Source organism: Octodon degus, unplaced genomic scaffold, assembly GCF_000260255.1.
Source record: "Octodon degus isolate 3935 unplaced genomic scaffold, OctDeg1.0 scaffold00010, whole genome shotgun sequence".
Taxonomy (NCBI): Eukaryota; Metazoa; Chordata; class Mammalia; order Rodentia; family Octodontidae; genus Octodon; species Octodon degus.
In genome coordinates this window covers 19,873,306-19,891,051 of record NW_004524586.1, presented here as the reverse complement: position 1 = coordinate 19,891,051, position 17,746 = coordinate 19,873,306, and the positions used below count along the sequence as shown (strand labels likewise).

Here is a 17,746-nt window from a genome sequence, read left to right as displayed (position 1 = left end):
ACTTCCTCAGGAAAGCTCAGGACAAGATGCTGAATGAATATCTGCAAGGATGCTAGAACAAGCTACACAGGAAAAACTTACTTCCTTTTATCTCTCCATTTACTAATGCACAGGAAAATTTCAGGTCTTGTTCATAGCTTAAAACTTAAACCTAAACAGCATAAAATAGAGCTGTGTATCATTACTATAACTACTGATAAACATTTATGGGAAAAACTTCTTCAAGGATGTCTATGGATGACAGAGAGATGTTCTGTATTTGGAAATATGATAAGAATAATCAGTTGCGTATCTGCTGTGCCTGGAGTTAACTGGCTAATGCTTGGGTGTGGTGTCCAAGCTAGAAAAACTGATGTCACTGTAACATGTCATAAGCACTGGCTCACTACGTGCTGCCCACTACATGTTGTCCAGAGCGTCCTGACACAGTGCCTAGTATACTAAGTGCTGCTCCTATGAAACACTGTTGCCCTGGCAATGGCAGAGCCTGGGGTAGGAAGGCAGACTAGGAGTCCACAACAGCAGGACCCTCAAGGAGCTGGGTGCCAGCTAATGACTGGACACTTCTGCAGGCAGCACAGGAGGGAGCAAGAATTCTACCTGAGAAGGTTCCAGACAAGTTAAGTTCTGAGGGTGAGCAGGACAGGCGAAGGATGCTCCTCCAGGGTGGAGCTAGATCAGTGTAGGAATCGTCTATAGCTAGTCCCTCTCCAAATCATCCCATTTCTTGGAACCAGGCTGGGAATTGTGGCCCAACTCCAGTTAACAGCCTGCATTCACCTTTGGGATTTCACAGTATATTTCAGTCTTGTCTCTGGAAGGGTGCGGCCCAAGCTCTCCCCCTCAAGTGTGCGCTTACACAAAAATAGCTTCTCCTCAGATGCCAACCCTTCAAGAGACAACAGAGGTGCTGGGAGTTTTGTTTTTTGCTCTTCATGTTGACTGACACTGCAGCAGCCACTGGCCAGCCAGGCTCACACAGGGCTTCTCCATCCAGAAGGGGCTGGTCAGAAGGCGGAATCACACTGGATGTAGACCAAAAGAGAACCAACCCCCCTGTGCCATAGCCTAAGCTTCTCTCTCACCCAGTTATACTCAGTCCCACCAGCTGCTTCCTCCCTGGCATCTTGGCATTGGCTGTTCCTCTGTCCAAGTCTGAAGCAGTGATGCCTTCTTGCCATTCATTCAAGGATCAACTGAGATGTCACCTCCTTGGTAAGGCTGTCCCCACCATCCAGTCAAGCCCTCCCTCACATGGGTACTTAGGACTCTGTGTCCCTCACCAGCTGTGATACGACCACTGACTGTGTCTCCCCAGGAGAACAGATGCTGTGATTACTGGGACTGTGTTGCTCTAGGTCTCGGAGCAGCATGGGGCACTGCAGTTCCCAGTAAAGAATTCTTTACACTGAGTAGGGCAGGCTGAGCCTGAATCAGAAGAGTCAGAGAAAAGAGAGTGCCAAGTTTCCAACTGTCCTTCATAAAGAAAGCTGAAGGTCAAGGCGAGTTACTTAAATCTTAGTTTCCCCTGCCATTATAAAGCAAAGTGAGCAGGGTGGGGAACGAAACAATCTGAAAGACCTCACCACCCTTGCCATACGGGTCAGGAGTCTCAATCACCAAGACACTTCTGCCCACTCTCATCTACCTTTCTTTCACTCACCTACCCACCCACCACCCACCCAACCCCTCGTTCCCATAGCCTAGGCCCCAGGGACACAACTTTCAATAAGATACATTTCCTCTTCCAAAGGAACAGAGAACCTTCTAGCCACAGAAACAGAAAGGGGCAATTCTGCCCTGCCAAGGTAACCATCATAGGACGCTCTGTACCTCTGCCTGGCTGCTGTGGGAAGGTGGGATGGAACTATGTACAGAGAAAAGAAAAGCAAATCCAAATTCACACAATCAAAGCAGAGTAGAAAACAATGCATGTTAGGTCCATCCCAGAAATCTAGATGTGAAACCCAAAGACTGGTACAGTATGAGTCTCAACACAGACTGAGGATGAGTGAGGATTGTTCCAAGATCCCCGTGCTGATCACCTTCTCCTCATCTTTGTCATAGAAGATCTGGAATTGCTCCTCAGTGGAATGAACAATCACTACTAGATTCCAGGAGAGTTCTGTTATGGCTTGTGTCTGTTTGTCCCTCCAAAGCCTCATGCAGTCATGGGGCGGGCTTCTAGAGTTTGTGATTAGCTCATGATCCACTGGGATTATGGGTGTGAGTGCTGCTGGGATTATGGTGTGAGTGCTACTCCCAGCCTGGGGCAGAAAGCCTGAATGCAATTTAAGGGAGACTTGCTCTCTGTAGCCATTGTTACTGCTACTCTTCCCTTTTGTTCTTGCTGTTGTGCTGCCTTTGACCATCATGAATAGCTGCCCTCTGCCATGTGCCGGTCTGCCTTGGAGCCAGCCAAGTATGACTCAAACCTCCACAAACCATGAGCTAAATAAACCTTTGCTTCTTTAATTTTGGGTGTCGGGTATTTTGTCCCAACAATGAGAGAAAAGTGACTGAGACCAGTTTCTTAGCTAAAGAGTTGAACACATGTGGGCCCATGTATGTGTGCATACAAACACATACACAGGCACACACAGGCACAGGCACAGGCACACACACACGTCTAAAGTATTCACCTCCAAAGACCTGGTGCAACAGAACTGATGGAGGAACAGAAGATGTACATTTTTCCAAAGACCCTGTGAGGAATTCCTGTGTGGCACCCTTGACTACAGCCTTTGGGTTCCTGCCAAATTCACCTATCCCAGTTGTGAAGGTGCGTCAGGTTGTCAGTGATAACAGCATGACATAAGTCCATAAGGATCTGTTTTGAGAAATAGTTTTGTTCCGGTCCCCTTCCTCGTTCAATTTTTCCTGGGTACTGTAGCTAGATCCGTGGCATCATCAAATCTCCTTTAGACTTTACCAGCATACCTTTCTGTGCTCTTCCCACAGCTTTGCCATCTCGGTGATGGACAGCTGCTTCTCATTCTCATGCATGAAACAACCACACCTCTCCTACATCTCTTTGCTGCATCTTCAATAGAGATGGCAGTGTTTGTGGATTGATCTTGAGACAAGCAGCATTTTGGACAGAACAGGAAGAGGGCCGTCTTCTGGGGGCAGTAGGAGGCCTTCTTGCCTCCCTGAGCTGGACTATAATCCCTACCTTGACCATAACATTTGTTGTTTGATTTCACTATCTGTCTTTGCCATTTCATCCATTTTAGGCTTCTCTCTCCCAGACACTGTCTTCCACCTCTCAGAGAACTTCTTGGAAAACTGTCTAAAGTTGAAAGGGAACTTTAGGCTTTTCTTCTAGGTTTTTCTGTGTGCGTCTGCACCTCCAAGGAGGCAAAGCAAATACCTGGCTTTCTGGTTTCTTAGGGTCGGCTTCAGCCATCCTTACTATATTGTTCTACAATCCAAGCAGCCCAAGTATGGCAGGGAGCTCAGAATTGCCACAACCAGTAGAGGGGTTCCATGAGTCTCTCGTACAAGGACTTCCTAAGCAGAGAGAACATTCCAACCACAAAACAAGCACGGCTGCCTCAAGCGGCTCCAGTGGGGCTTGGAAACAAAGTCCTTGCAAGGACACAGTCAAGTCCTAGGAACTGTACCCTCAGTCCACACAGACCCCCAGCCCCTAGTGGCCTCCAGTTTGGTCCCTGTATAACTCTTCTAGTAATTTCACCAGCACAATCCTCTAAAAAACAATTTTACAATGTATCTTCAAGTCAAAATCACAGCCCCTTGTTTATGGTTTGGCCAGATCAGATAAAATTTCATTCTCTGAATTGGTTTCTAATTTAATTACTCCCCAGATAAGCAATTGGCTTCCCATGGCTGCAGGGGGAAAAGAACTAGAAAGCTGCTGGCGCCACAAGTTGCAGCTCTTGCTTGGCAGCTGGTAAGAGAATGATCTGTTCTCTGGTCATCGTCAGGTCAGAGAGGGTTAGAATAACGGGCTGAGGCAGGCAGCCCCCATCTGTCACCCAGCCCTGACCTTTTGCCCCCGGCCAGTCAAGAAGGCTTCCTGGATCTTACCTAGAGTTTATGCGGACATGCTGAGCACCTAAATTGTGACTTCAAACCACTGGATTCAATCTGGCCCTGTGTGTGGACTCTCTCGGCCTCCATTTTCCCTTCTGTAAAACAAGGTTTTGAACTGTTTGCCAGCGACCTTTTCAACTCTAAAATTCAGACTATTCAGTATTTCAGCCAAGTTCACAGTAAAGGGAGATACAGACATCATTTGAAAACCAAGACTTCTCTAGGGCCAGGGGAAGGAAAACAAACAAATAAATGAATCTTATTATTAGGAGAAAATAAAAACATTTCAAAAAATATAACCCTAGAAATAGAAACATATTTGCATAAAAAAACCTGTCCATAATTGCTGTTTATAACAGCATTTTTAATAAGGGCCAAAATGTAGAGACAACACAAATATCTACAGGTAGAAAAAGAGATAAATAAAACAATTGGGGTACACCCATACCACAGAATATTATTTGGCCATAGAAAGGAATGACATACATACATTACAGCATGAATAAATTGTGCTTACCAGGGCTGGCGAGATAGCTCAGCGGACTATGCCTGCTTTGGCAAGCTCAGAGACCAGGGTTCAATCCCTGGCACTGCATGCCATACCAGCCCGGCCCCCAGGCACACTGACCAGCAACCTGACTGAGTCTGGGCATGTTGGCACATGCTTGAAATCCAGCACTGGAAGGCTTGAAAATAGGAGGATCACTATGAGTCCGAGCTGCAGAGTGACACCCTGTACCAAATACACTTTAAAAAAAAAAAAAAAAAATTGTGCTTACCTAGGTCAAGAGAAAGAAACCAGTCATCAAAGACCACATTCTGTATGATTCTGCTCATACGAAAAATCCAGAATCAAGGAATTAGGATTGACAGAGGTGAAAGGTTAGTTACCTAGGGCTGAGGAATAGGGAGACAAGGGGGAAGCAGCAAGGGATGCCAGGTTTCCTTTTGAGATGCTGTAATGTTCTAAAGTTGGCTACAGTGAAAAACAAGTGCTGACACTGTGAAAAACAAGGTTGTGCAGAAAAGGGAACTCTTCTGCATTGTAGCAGAAGTGTAAGGTAGCAGAACTGCTGTGAATCAGTAAAAACATTCCTCTGAAAATTAAAAAAAAATCAAGATTCCATTCGAGCTAGCTATCTCTCTTCTGGGCATCTTCATGGCATATAAAGTCATTATGTTATAGTGATTCATGCACATAATCCCGTTTCTAGCAACACAACTCATAATAGCTAAATCTTAGAAGTAGCCTACATACCCATCAATGAATGAATCAATAAAGAACATGTAGGTCCACAAACACAATGGAGGACACGAAGGAGTAAAGGAGGATAGATCTGAACCATCTGTAGGAAAGTGGATGCATTGTGAGACGGCAATGCTGCATGAAACAAATCAGACACAGAAGGTTAAATAGTGTATGGCTCCCCACATGAGGAACTCAAAGTGTAAGTAATTTAGGAAAAAAGTAAGAGATAGATTGTAGGAAGAAGAGAGCTAGACGTCGTAGAAAAGAGAACTAGGGATAGAGGAGAGAGGACAGAAGGGAAAGGGAAGAAAAAGGGTCAAGAAATGATAAGTACATGAACCAATTCCCACAGCAAACATATTTTATGTATCATAAACACATATTGATTAAAGAAAGACAAAAAAAATTGGCTCTAGTGATATAGTGCATGTACCTGTGAATACACCAAGGAATACTGAACTCTATACTTTAAATGGGCAAATTGTATGACATGAGACTTATATCTCACCAAATCTGTTTTTGAAAAAGAACAGGTTTGAATGAGTTAAAAATATCTGTTGTGATGATTTTCAAAATATATTGTCTGAGTTCATATATATTACAATAAGTATTTATATACATTCTCCAGTGCTGGCAATGCCTGAGCCATCCAGAGGTGATCTTCAGTGGTCAAGTCTTTCTCCTGTAATCTAAAAAAACTGCTGACTCAAAAAATAGGCAGGCTTGCATTCTTCTATTGATTTGTTTCGATTTTAACAGCTGAAAGTGAATTTATTTTCTACCACTCAAATGGCAACTGAAGGTTCATGTGCTTTTTAATCCATCATTTTTATTCTGAGCCAAAAGCGTACAAGGAAAAGGGTCCATGGGCTTTCAAATGCTGACCAGAGAGCAAATGATTTTCTTTGCATTTGGCCTGGAAGACAGTTTGCCAAGATCACGTTTGCCAGCTTCCACTCTCCTCCTCGGTACATCCTCCCCATCTAATTTCTCACTGAAGCTGCTATCGAGTGGGTATAAATAGCTTTGCGGAGTTAGGATGACACAAAATGTCAGGCTGGAATCGCTCTCATTAATCGGTGTGTCCTTTCATTCCCTCGTTTATTCTCACTGATAACTTTCTTAGGCAAGTCCAGCAGGTCCTGAAAGCAGCTGTTTCCTGACTTTCAATCTAATACTTTTGGAACACTGTCCCAATACGGCCTTGGATAGGATCTTTCGGAAGCGTATTATCTTTATCAAACACTGTGACAATAGAAGGGTCACACCATCATGGATATGATAAAGTGTTTCCACAATTCAACAATACCCGGAACATGCAAGATGCTGGTCCTCATGGGTGAATTCCTATGATGCATCTGTCAGGTGAGACTTGGTCAAAGGGCCAAGTGGAAAATTCCATGCATGATGATATACGGCACAGGAGGGACTTGAACTCAGGGTCAGTCACTCATCTCCACTTGAACCACCTCCCCTTCATTTCTTGCTTCCTGTGGGTTTCAGCACACTGAGATCCCAGTGAAGGAGAGGCTCCCAAATGGAAAGATGCCAGACATTCCTATACCCAAGATTCCATGTTCTTGGCAAGATGAAGAGGGAAACAGAAAGTAGGAAGGATCCCTGCTTGCAAGGATCCTGGTCCCGAGCCATCAGAGCTCAGTGGGATGGAAGAAGAACTCTCTCTGGCATGGGAAGGGGTATAGGCTGGCTGGGAAACAAAGGCAGCAGATGTCCTTGGTTCTAGGCTTGCAAGGAGCCAGAGGTACTGGCCAAAGCCAAGGCTCAAGGGCCCTACAAGGCTAAGGGTCTTCCTGGCTCTTGACTCACGTGTCCTTCATCCTGCAGTGAGAGAAAGGCTGCCAACTGGAGGGCCAGCCTGGACTTGGGGCCTGGTTGTCACCTCCAGGAAGCAGTTAACCTCCACTTTCCCAGGCTTCTTTATTTGAACCTCCGGGCTGATGGGTTGTTTTTAGAGTTTTGTTTTGTTTTGTTTTGTTTTGTTTTGTTTTGTTTTGTTTTGTTTTGTTTTGGGGGGTGTTTGGTTGGTTGGTTGCTTGCTTGCTTTCTTGATTGATTTCGAAACAGTTTTTCTATGCTGTTTAGGCTGACCTCAAACTTCTGAGGTCAAGAGATCCTCCAGCATCAGCCTCCTCAGTACCTAAGACTACAAGCTGATGCTACCGTGCCCAGCTGGGCCAGTAGGTTGGAAGGCATTCAGGAAATGCCACCTAAATATGCCGCTTAGTATGCTGATTTTTTTGAACTAAGACTACATGCTGAAGTGGACAGAAGCAAAGGCTCCTGCAAGCCCCCTTATCTGCCTAGAGAGGACCTTCCAGCACAAATTCAATGCATGTACCCCCTCTATATGTTACTTTTCTCATTGCTGAGACAAAATGCTTAACACCTAAGGTTAAAAGAGGAAAGGTTTATTTTGGTTCACATTATGTAGAGGTTTCAGTCAAAAGTTGGCTGGCCTGAAGTCAGGATGACATGGCGAAGGGGCACTGCAGAGAAGAAATGGTTCATGGTGTGGCAGGGCAGGCAAAAGGCCCACTGCAAAGCAGCAGCAACAAGCAATAACCACCGCAGCCCCCTTTCTGTCTTTTACAAATCCCATCCAGCCTACCCACCCTTACACGAGTGGCCCTCACACCCTGGGAAGACCTTCCCATTATCTACTTCCAGAACTAGGTCAAGCCAATCAGTGGACTAATCCAGCAATCATACACCCTTGACTCCAGCATCATATACTTAGTCCCAACCTCACACACTCTAGCTCTAGCCACCACAGAAAAGTTCCATAACCAGAAGTAGCATTGGAGAGAACATCTAGACAGAGGCCATAACACCCTCCCAGGCTCTCATCAGCCAGCTAAAATCAGCATGGATCAGAGGAGAGGAGGCTGGAAGACAATTTAAAAATTGAAGCTGCCCCCTTAGACTCTGACAAGAAAAAGACATTCCACTCCTTCAACACTGAGTCACACAGAAATGGGAGCTTCCCGCTTCCTCCACCTTCTTGCCCCCCACTCTGCCCTTTCTGCTCTGTTCTCACTTATGCTGAGCCTGCTGTATGAAATTTTGGTGACTCGACAGACTACCACAGAACAGTGGCCCCCTGGCCCTCCTGTCACTTGCTGGCTACACTCAGAAGCCCCAGCCCCTCCTCCTTTTCTGGCTCAGGCTCATACAATCAAATATTGGTTTTTCTCCTCATCTGTGCTTTGTTAATTTAATTTGTAACCCAGCCAAGGAAACTAGAAGGGTAGAGGGAAGTCACTTTTCATCTTGCCTCACTTTGGGCTGCCCCAGAGACAGGCTCAGGAATACAACTTTCCCGGTGTGGGACAGAGAGCCCAGGCCAGCTCCTCCACAGCCTTGCCATGCACATGGAGAGCATAGTGGGCCAGAGAGGCTGGCAGCATTGGACATATCTGGGCTCTTTTCATAGCACAACTGAAGAGTGAGGCCATCGTCCCCTGGGAACCTGACAGAGGAAGATGTCACACAGAGCCCCTCCCAGTTCCAAGCCAGGTCTCATGGCACTGAGAACTTCCTGCATCCTCCACTAGGCCACAGAAAGGGCACTGACCCATTCTCAGCAGCCTCCTAAAGCAACAGCAGCTCTAAAAGAAGTCAACTAAGAGAAGCCAAGGCCCTACCTGAATGTCCAGGACACAGGACAGAAGAGCCAGGCCATACAGTCCCAGGAGGTTGGGGCCCAGTCTCTCCCCACAGTGCTGAAATTAACAGGTAGAGGAACTGAAAGAAATACACACTAAGAAACTCTGTCACCCAGCCCAGATTTCTCCTGGGCCACCACAATTTCCTTAATCCAGGAGATCCCCTCCACATACAAGGCAAACATGGTTTGTTGTGTGTACATTTGGAAGAAGTCATTATATAAATAGGTTTCACAAATCAGAGGAAAATAACCCTCCATAGACCAATAGTCTCATTTGGGACTTAGAAATTATGTTTGCTAAAAATACATGTCGTGACATACTATATATTTTAATGCAAATATTTACATTCTAAACAAAGGATCCTGAAACTTAAAGACAAGCTATTTATACCAACTAGAAGAAATACGAACAATTCCCCCATGGGTTGATGGCTCCTACTTATATTCCTGAAACACCAACCAAATTTCCATGGTATTTTTCCCCAGGACTCTAAGGTGCACACATACATACACAGAGAGAGATAAATAAATAAATAAATAAATAAATAAATAAATAAAAAAGATGGTTACTACTTATTTTTAATAGTCCTCACATCTGATGCCAGGAAGCCCGAGCTCATCACAGTAGGCTCTGGACCCCTTGGGTTCAGTGGCAAGCACTAACTGTCCTATACAATACTACCAAACCCAGGATTTCTTCCTTCCAAGTGAATACTACATTGTCTCCAGGAGAAAGTAGTCCTTGGAAACATCACTCTTCATCCATGGGTGAATTCAACAAATGGCAGTCACTCATAATTAGGGGTTTCTCGGGGCAGGGAAGATGGCTTAGTGCAATAAGCATTTTCCTGGCAAGTGCAAGGGCCTGAGTTCAATCCTTGGTTCCGCAAAAAAAGATAATAATAATAATAATTAGGGGTTTCTAGCTTCATGAAAGTACAAGCCCAGCATGTCCTCTCACCATAAGGGAGGGGCCCACCAGGCCAGGCGAGCAGACCGACCCCAGAAAACTGGAACATGGTACCACATGAGACAGGCTTCAAGTCAAGAACAAGGACACCATGCAATTGCAGAAGCCAGAGGAGGAAGGCTGCACTCAGGCAATGTTTGGAGGGACATGCAGGAGATGGCAGCATGACTGGCAAAGTTTCCTCGGAGCAGTGACATGGGGAGGGCAAGGAGAGGGGTGTCACAACACAGTAAAGGAACAGGACAGGCAGATTCCGGAACTGGCCTTCTCCAGCAAGCAGGGAGACTGAGCGCAGCCAAGTCCTGGCCCAGCTCGCCAAGGAACTTATTTCAAAGATAGCCCAGTTTAGCAGACATGCAGAGAACATTTGAAGACAAAGGAGGATGAGACAGAAAAGATTCCCAGGCTGACCATCAGCCACTACCTGTGCTCCAAGTGAGTTATTAGAATGCAGCCTTGGGGTCCACAAACAATTGTTATCTCCACTTGACTCATCACTCCCCCTCTGCCCAGAAGGGAGAAAGGGACAGGCTTCTTGAATTTAAAGCCAGCTAATTTCCTACAGCTCATGACACCAGAGTTGACACACTCTGCACACTTTGGCCGTCCCTACCTACTGTACACACAATCAATGTCATTTATCCACCCTCACCATGTGCCAGGCACTAGGCTTAGCACTCTACTGTTTCCTGCCCAATAGAGGAGCTCCACCATGGAACACCCCAGGAGTCCACACTGACTGATGTCTACACTGTCCAAAGTGTGGAAGGAGAAGTTGGACCTGCACGGCCAACCGGACCTGGCCCAGTAATAAATAGCTGCTTCTAGTAGGGAAAGAAGGCTTTTAGAGAGAGGCCACCAGCTCCCAACTCTGCACATGATGGGGTGGGGGAGCCTGCCACCCTTACTATCATCAGGTTCAGTTATGAACAAACATCACCTATCATCTCCACCTATCTCCTCCCTATCTGTCTCTCCATAGGTTCAGAACTCAATGAAAACAGTAGCTGGATTCGGGACACTTTCCTGAATCCTAAATTGTACTTTCCAATACTCAGACAATTGAACAAGGTAGAGATAATTAAATTCATTTGATAGAGGAGACAACAAAGACACAAGAATAAAATACTGGCCAAGATCACAGGACAAAGAGGCAGGCAGGGCCTTGAGCCCAAATCAGTGTGAAGCCCAGGCTGACCCATGACATAGGCAGCCCCCCCAAGCACCCCCAGAATCCAACATCTGTTTGTGCCCCCAATCATTTCCTTGGGGGCACTAACTTCCATCGTGACAAAAGCTCACAGTCTCTATGCGAAGCAGACAAGCTGCCGCACCTCTTCAACAGAGCTGAGATGAATAGTGTACCTCACACTCCCCCAACCCTTCAGAGACAACTACGCAGGTTTTGACCTCAGGGCAAAGGTGTCATGGGCCAGTTCCAAGGGCCAGCTCCCTCTACGGACCCCGGAAAGCAGGTCAGCACTCTGTCCCATCTTCCTTCTCAGCAGCCATATCACTATCTTTTTTACCACAAGGAGCCAAATAGCCCAGCAGGCACATATTTCAAGATAAAATGTTAAACCATCCGCTCCCACCATACTGTAAGAAAAACATAATTATGTCTAGGCTGTATCTAATTATTCACCCATGTTGGGGTGTTTTCCAGGCCCCTGGGTGACTTGCCTGCCTATTTAAATATTTTCACCGCAAACAATTCTGGGACGCATCCAGGTTTCCATTGTAATGACACCCTCTGCTTTTGAGGATTTATCGGCCTCACTTTCTTCAGAAGCCTAAAAGGCCTGGACCAGGATGAATCTTGCAAATATAAAATGCACCAGCCAGGAGGCTGTCCATACCCACACTCAGGACCCTTTCAAGCTTAGCGGCAGGCTCTAATGTGACATTCGAAGTTGAGCTACACCAGCACTTTTCCACCTAGAGCCGCCTGGTCTCCTCTCTGCTTAATTGCATCAAGTATCAGCACAGCCAAAGCGATCCAGCCTGCCCACAAAATCAGCGAAGGGCTCTTGGAGGGCAGCTGCCCACCCAGGTTCTTCCTTGCACTGAGGAGGAAACAGCCCAAAGGGAAAGCCACCAGCCTCCGGAACAGGAATCCAAGGCAACCAGAGGCTCTTGCTCTTAGGATTTTATATGCTAAAGGTCACGCTCTCTGCCAAAACAGATACATATATGCATAAAAAATTAGACATGCAACTTCAGGTAATTCAGAGACATCCCTCCATTCCTACATTTGAGCTCCAGAGCTAACGAATACCAAAAGAGGGGGTGTTTGCAAGTTTGCTTACTGTGTACCAGGCACTGTCCAAACACTGGCCAGGGTTTAACTCTTTCATAAGACACTAGCATGGGAAGAGGAGGTAAAGCAATCCCAGAGTACTCTAACCTCCAGGTTGCTAATCAGACTCCCGCTGCACTTTTCCGAGGCCCCTGTTAGCCTCCTGTCAGCAGCATTATGTAACTGTGACTTGCAAAAGTTCTGCCTCACCCACTAATCCGAGCACTGGGCCACGGTGTTGAGCGCTGACTCGCTGCCCCCATGCACCCGGCCAGGGCTCCTCGACCTGGCACAATGCATGAATGCTGCAGATCGCTGCTGCAGCTGACAGAGGTGTGGCTCCCCTTCCTTCCACATCTCTGCAAAGTCTGCAAAGATGAGAAACAGCTTCCCACTTGCCGCCTACTCCAATTTAACCACTTGCTGATTCACGCCTGCTTCTCCTTCTGGAGCCTTGATCATGAGTCTCTTCCCAACGCACCCCACCCCCATTCTCCGCTTCCTCCACTGTCAGTCCTTGCTCCTTCCTCTGCACATCTGGATGGCCAAAATCTCAGAGTGTGTGATCTCCAGCAGCCTCCTAAATTTCTGAAGGAGGCGAAGGAACGCACCTGTGGGTCATGCCTAACAGGGCCACCTGTGATCTTGTAAGCCTAGCTGTGATGGGCAACTGCCTTCCTCAGCTTTCATACTGAAAAAATCTATATCGGCCAAAGTTAGCACAAAACCTTCCTTGCTCTCTCTGGATATTTAACCTGGGTACACTAAGCATTAAATGGCATATCACACTGCGGAGCTACAGATCTAGACATGTGTCATTTTGTCCTGGTGCTTTATTTTAAAGGAGCCACTGTCTCAGTAAAGAAATCAGATCCTAATACTTGGGACCAATAAAGAAATACATCGTACAAGTTGGAACAGCCAGTGCCCTAATGCTTAGCCTGCTATGCGCAAATAAGATCTTTTTATTCACGGCCCAGGAATAAAGTTACCCTTTGAAGTCACTTAATATCATACCTGAGCTTACCAATTTATAGACCAAAAGTGGAGATATGTTGCATTATTCTCACCAGTGACTGAGTCACTTCTAAATCACACGCTGCTAAGGCTATGTCCTATGATTGCTGGGCTGAACGACACTCTCAAGCCAGCCTCAACTTTTAAAAATAGCTCCTCCTTTTAAAATTGATGGCAACTCCCCTCTCACGCAAATGGACTTCAAACAGCATCTCCTAAATCCTGGTTCTGCTGAGGCCACAGGGAGGGACACAGGACCAGGACTTGTAGACAGAAAACACATGGGCTTCCAGCTGCAGGGTGTCCGTTCATCTAGGCATTTGTAGGAGATTCCAGCCCAGCATGCTGGTGATAAAGGAGCCTGCCTATGAGCCCAGGCTAACTTTCCATTTACCAGCTGTGTGACTTTCCACTAGTCACTCCACCACTCTGAGCCTCGGTGTACACATCTGGAAAGGGAGGCTCATCGATCAACACCTCGCCTACACCTCACTTCCCTCCTCCCTAGGTCTAACCACATCTTAGGGATCATGGGTCTGTCCGACACTGACATTTTTGTCCACTCAGTCCTGGGATCTATTTATCAAAATAAAACTGTATGAGAACTTTTATGCAGGGCATCACTGTGCGTACAGTGGGGCTGGTTGACTAAGTATAGAATACATGACACAGGCTTTGTAAGGCGCCTCGAACAGGCCTCGCTTCCAGCTCCACTAAGCCACAGGCCTGCTAGGCAGCCACCAGTTCTTGGCCCCTAGAGCAGGTGATCCCAAGCACATCACATGTTGCCAATGTGACATCTCTTCCATATATAAATACAGGGCCAAACATCACGCTTCTGACTCTGGAAGGACACTCACATTCATACTTTTATCCTAGTTTTCCAATCTGGGCCACACTTCAATACCCAGGCTTGGGAACTGTTTTGAAAACTAACCAAATCAGTCAATTCAGCTTATTCCCAGCTAGCTAAAGCTGAGAGGAGGCTGCTCCCCATTCCAATTGTGCCCCCACCCTCCTCTTCTCCCCAGCTCCCTGGACTAGTAGGGGACTTCCCAGCCTAGCACTAGTCTACAGCTTCCAGTCACACAAGTTCAAACTTCCCAGCCTCCTCCAGTTAGCCTGGGGTTATTTAGCTGTTCCTTCCAGCATAGGAAAAATCAAGTATCTTTTTTTTTTTTTTTTTTTTTTTTTTTTTTTTTTTGCAGAACCTGGGGTTTAACTCAGCCCCTTGAGCTTGCCAGGCAAGGACTTATTCTACCAAGCCATCTCCCCGACCCCTCAAGTGTCTTTTCTGACACCTCACCTTTGCTGGCCAGGGGAAGCAGTGACAGGAGAGGGCCAAGGTGTGGAAGGAAGCTGCAAACCTCGCAGCAGCCACAGTGATGACGTGAAGTCCTTGATCAGGGCCAAGGTCCTGGGATCCTATGCTCTAGTTATCAATGGAAGGCAAAGCAGATCAGCCTTCCCAGACCCTCACGACACCCAGAAGACTTGATGCCACAGGAGCCCCCTCGCACGTTCAACACTGTTGTAGTCTCTCATTTTCATCAGCTCTAAGGGGGCTCCTTGGAGAGCTAGGTAGGAAGAACAAGCTGGTCCTGCAGCTCCATGCCCTGCTCCCTAAAGCCCTACCAGGGAGGCCATAGCAAGCCACTTCACCTCCTGGCTCAGTTTCCCCACCTAGGAAGTGGTAAAAGAATAACCTTCCTCCTGGTCTTTCATCAGCTTTGGTGGAGAAAAGTTCATTTGGCATAAACTAAAAGATAATTTTATTCCCACGCTATTTGAGCAAAATTATGTAGGGTGTGTGTATCTTTATGTATCAATCAAGAGATTCTGATTCAACACACATTTTGCAAAATCAACAAACGTCATGTTCTCAAAGGAAGGGATTCTGATTTTGCAACATTTCAGGTGGGGGTGGTAGAAAAGCTCTGAAGGGAGGACGGTGCAGGATGATCCAAGAGAAACTTCGCGCGAATTTCATCATGAAATCTAAGGCTGGGTTTCATCCTGGGCAACCTCTGGGAGTGCAAATGTCCTACAACGCCTTTTTGGGTAGCTACCCTAATCCAGCAAGGCATTCCACACTTTTAAGGAACCGCAGTTGATACAAGACGGGCGGGGGCACCGCGAGCTGTTGTAGGCCCCTGCCTTGCCGCCTCCTTCCCGAGAACCTTTCTCCAGTCGCCGCCAGCAGCCGGCAACCGAGCCCCAGCCTTGGGTGGCGTCCGTACCGCCGCTCCAGCCACGTTCAGAGCCAGGGACCAGAAGACCTGAGGGCAACGTGGGCACGCGGGGCGCCAACAGACAATCAGCGGTACCCAGGGACCCAGGAGGCTCGGAAGCCTAAACACGCACACACGCGCGCCTGCAGGGCGTCCAATCCCCTAGCCCGAGTCGGAAGGCGCTTCCACAGCTCTTCATTCATTCCTCCCGAGGTTCCCTTCGCCCCCGCGCCTCCATGAGCGACCCGAGAGGGCTCCACCAGGCTAATCACGCCACGACCGCCACTAGCCTCCCACAGCCACCACGTAGTCTCCACCCGCACACAGCACAACAGATCGCACCCCACCGCGACCAACTGTGTCCCCCACCCCACCCCCCGAAAACCCGCGCCGGAGTCGCTGCCTTGTCGGCTCCCTCCAGCCCGGCCGCCCGCAGCCCCGGCTCCCCGCTGCCGCCCCACAGCGCAGTTCAGACCTGCCTCGCTCGCTCCGCCGCACCCAGACTGGCCCGGGGACGCCGCGGAGAAGCGCCGGCAACTCCCGAGTCACGCCGCCTCCCGAGGCTCGGCGGGCGTGGGGAGGGGCCGAGGGCGGGGAGCAAAAGGCGGGGAGCAAAAGTTCTGGCCGCCGGGGGCTCGGCCGCGCCCGGCTCTCCTCCTAGGGCCGACCTCACTGCTCCGGCAACGGGTCACAGAGCATCAGGGCCTGAGACCCATCCATCCCCCAGCTTTGCCGCGTGGAACCGCCGCGGGGCTAGAGCTGCGGGTCGGAGCCGGAGCCCTGCAAGAGAGAGGCAAATGCCCACCTACCTGCCCCGGGCCGCTCCTGGAAACTTCCCCGAAGTGTGCCGGGGTAGGGTGCGCAGCGCACCGCCCGGGGAATCCCTTCCCACCACTCTACCCACAGCGCGCTCACACCGTAAAAGCTCTGCGCTGCCTGTCCGTCGGTCCTCTGTCTGCAGCTCCCGGAGCTGCGCGGCACAGGGACACTCGGATTCCTACTTCTGGGGTGGTTCTGCTGGACCGCCGGCCTCCAGCGGTCCACAGCGCCACCACCGCGCCGCCCGGCGCCCAGTCCCCCAGCTCTGGCCACATTCTCTCAAGCTAGGGAGGGGGCGTGTGAGCCCCAACGACGTCGCCGGGAAACCCATGCTGCAGGGTCTCCCAAAGCGCTAGATGCTTGGAGCGCGACCAGGACAAGCCAGTCAGAACAGAGTACCTCCCGATTAGGGGTCCTGGAAGCCTTGGCGAGGCTGCACCCGGGGCACGGGGCCCAAACCTGCCTGGGCTCGGCGTGCTCTAAGTTCATTGTCTGCCCGGGCCGCCGCCGCCTCCGCACCGGGAGAGCCGCTGGGAGTGAGGCTGCGCGCAGCCTCGGCCGCCCGGACTCATATCGCCCAACCCAGGCCGCCGCCGGCGCTACCCGACCGCAACCCGCAGAGGGGCATTGGAGCCCGGAGCCAGACCTCCACTGGCAGCTCCTTGCCGCTCCCACCGCAGCACCTGGCACCCAACTTGTACCTGAAAACCCCGAGCCCAGCCCGGAAGCCTCCGCAGCTCGGGCTCGGCGGGAGCGCGCCCAGTCCGCGCCGCGTGCCCCGCATCCAGGGCGCATCAACCTGATTCCCCGAGTGCAGGGAGGAAAAGTTTGGGAGTGACGTGCAGATGGCGAATGAAACCTCCCAGCAGAACCCTCCCCCCGCCCCATGTCGCGCTGACACCCATCAGCTCTAGTCTGGAATGTGAGATCAAGGCGTGTGCGCCAAGCGGTGGGTTTGGTCTCCGCCCCCTCCTCTTCCAAGTAAACATTGTTTGTGTGATGCGCGGATTCCAAAGGAGCAAACCGAAACCCCGTGAGTCTGGCAGCGACCCCCTGCCAAGGACATTTTTTGAAAGAACTTGGCGGTTTGGAGCCAGCCCATACATTGATATTCTAGGCCATGGTGCTGGTGGGTTCGGCGCCCTCTGTTGTATTTTTGCATCCTGCGAAGCCCGGCCTGGGTTCCTCTGCCCAGGGTGTTTGCTTCTTCAGGGAGGTAAGGTTCTGCGGGACTCCGAGCAAGCAAGCAAGCTAGCTAGCAAGCGACATTGCTTGCCAACCAAGCTACGCTGCCTGCCGCAGGGGCCCGAAGGAAGCTGCTCCAGGGAACCCCCTAAGCAGCCCCAGATCAAGGAGCCTGCTCCATTAATCAACCCCACCCCACCCCACCCCAGTATCAGTTAATGAAAAGAAA

At 49.1% G+C, this 17,746-nt stretch overlaps 1 protein-coding gene across 4 annotated transcripts in view; it reads right to left on the bottom strand.

Moving 5' to 3' along the window:
- Chst15 (carbohydrate sulfotransferase 15) overlaps positions 1-17,219 on the bottom strand; it is an 83,234-nt gene extending 66,015 nt beyond the window's left edge. Inside the window, exons 1-2 of one of the 4 annotated variants that reach the window (XM_023708910.1) lie at positions 17,034-17,219; positions 4,054-4,154 (exon numbers count right to left, since the gene is read on the bottom strand). The gene's annotated coding sequence lies outside the window, so the exon portion shown is untranslated. Of the gene's footprint in view, positions 1-4,053; positions 4,155-15,988; positions 16,065-16,322; positions 16,498-17,033 lie in introns of those variants that run through there. The other 3 variants (XM_023708909.1, XM_023708911.1, XM_004625593.3) reach the window with 3 other exon arrangements.
- Between the last annotated feature and the right edge of the window lie 527 nt (positions 17,220-17,746).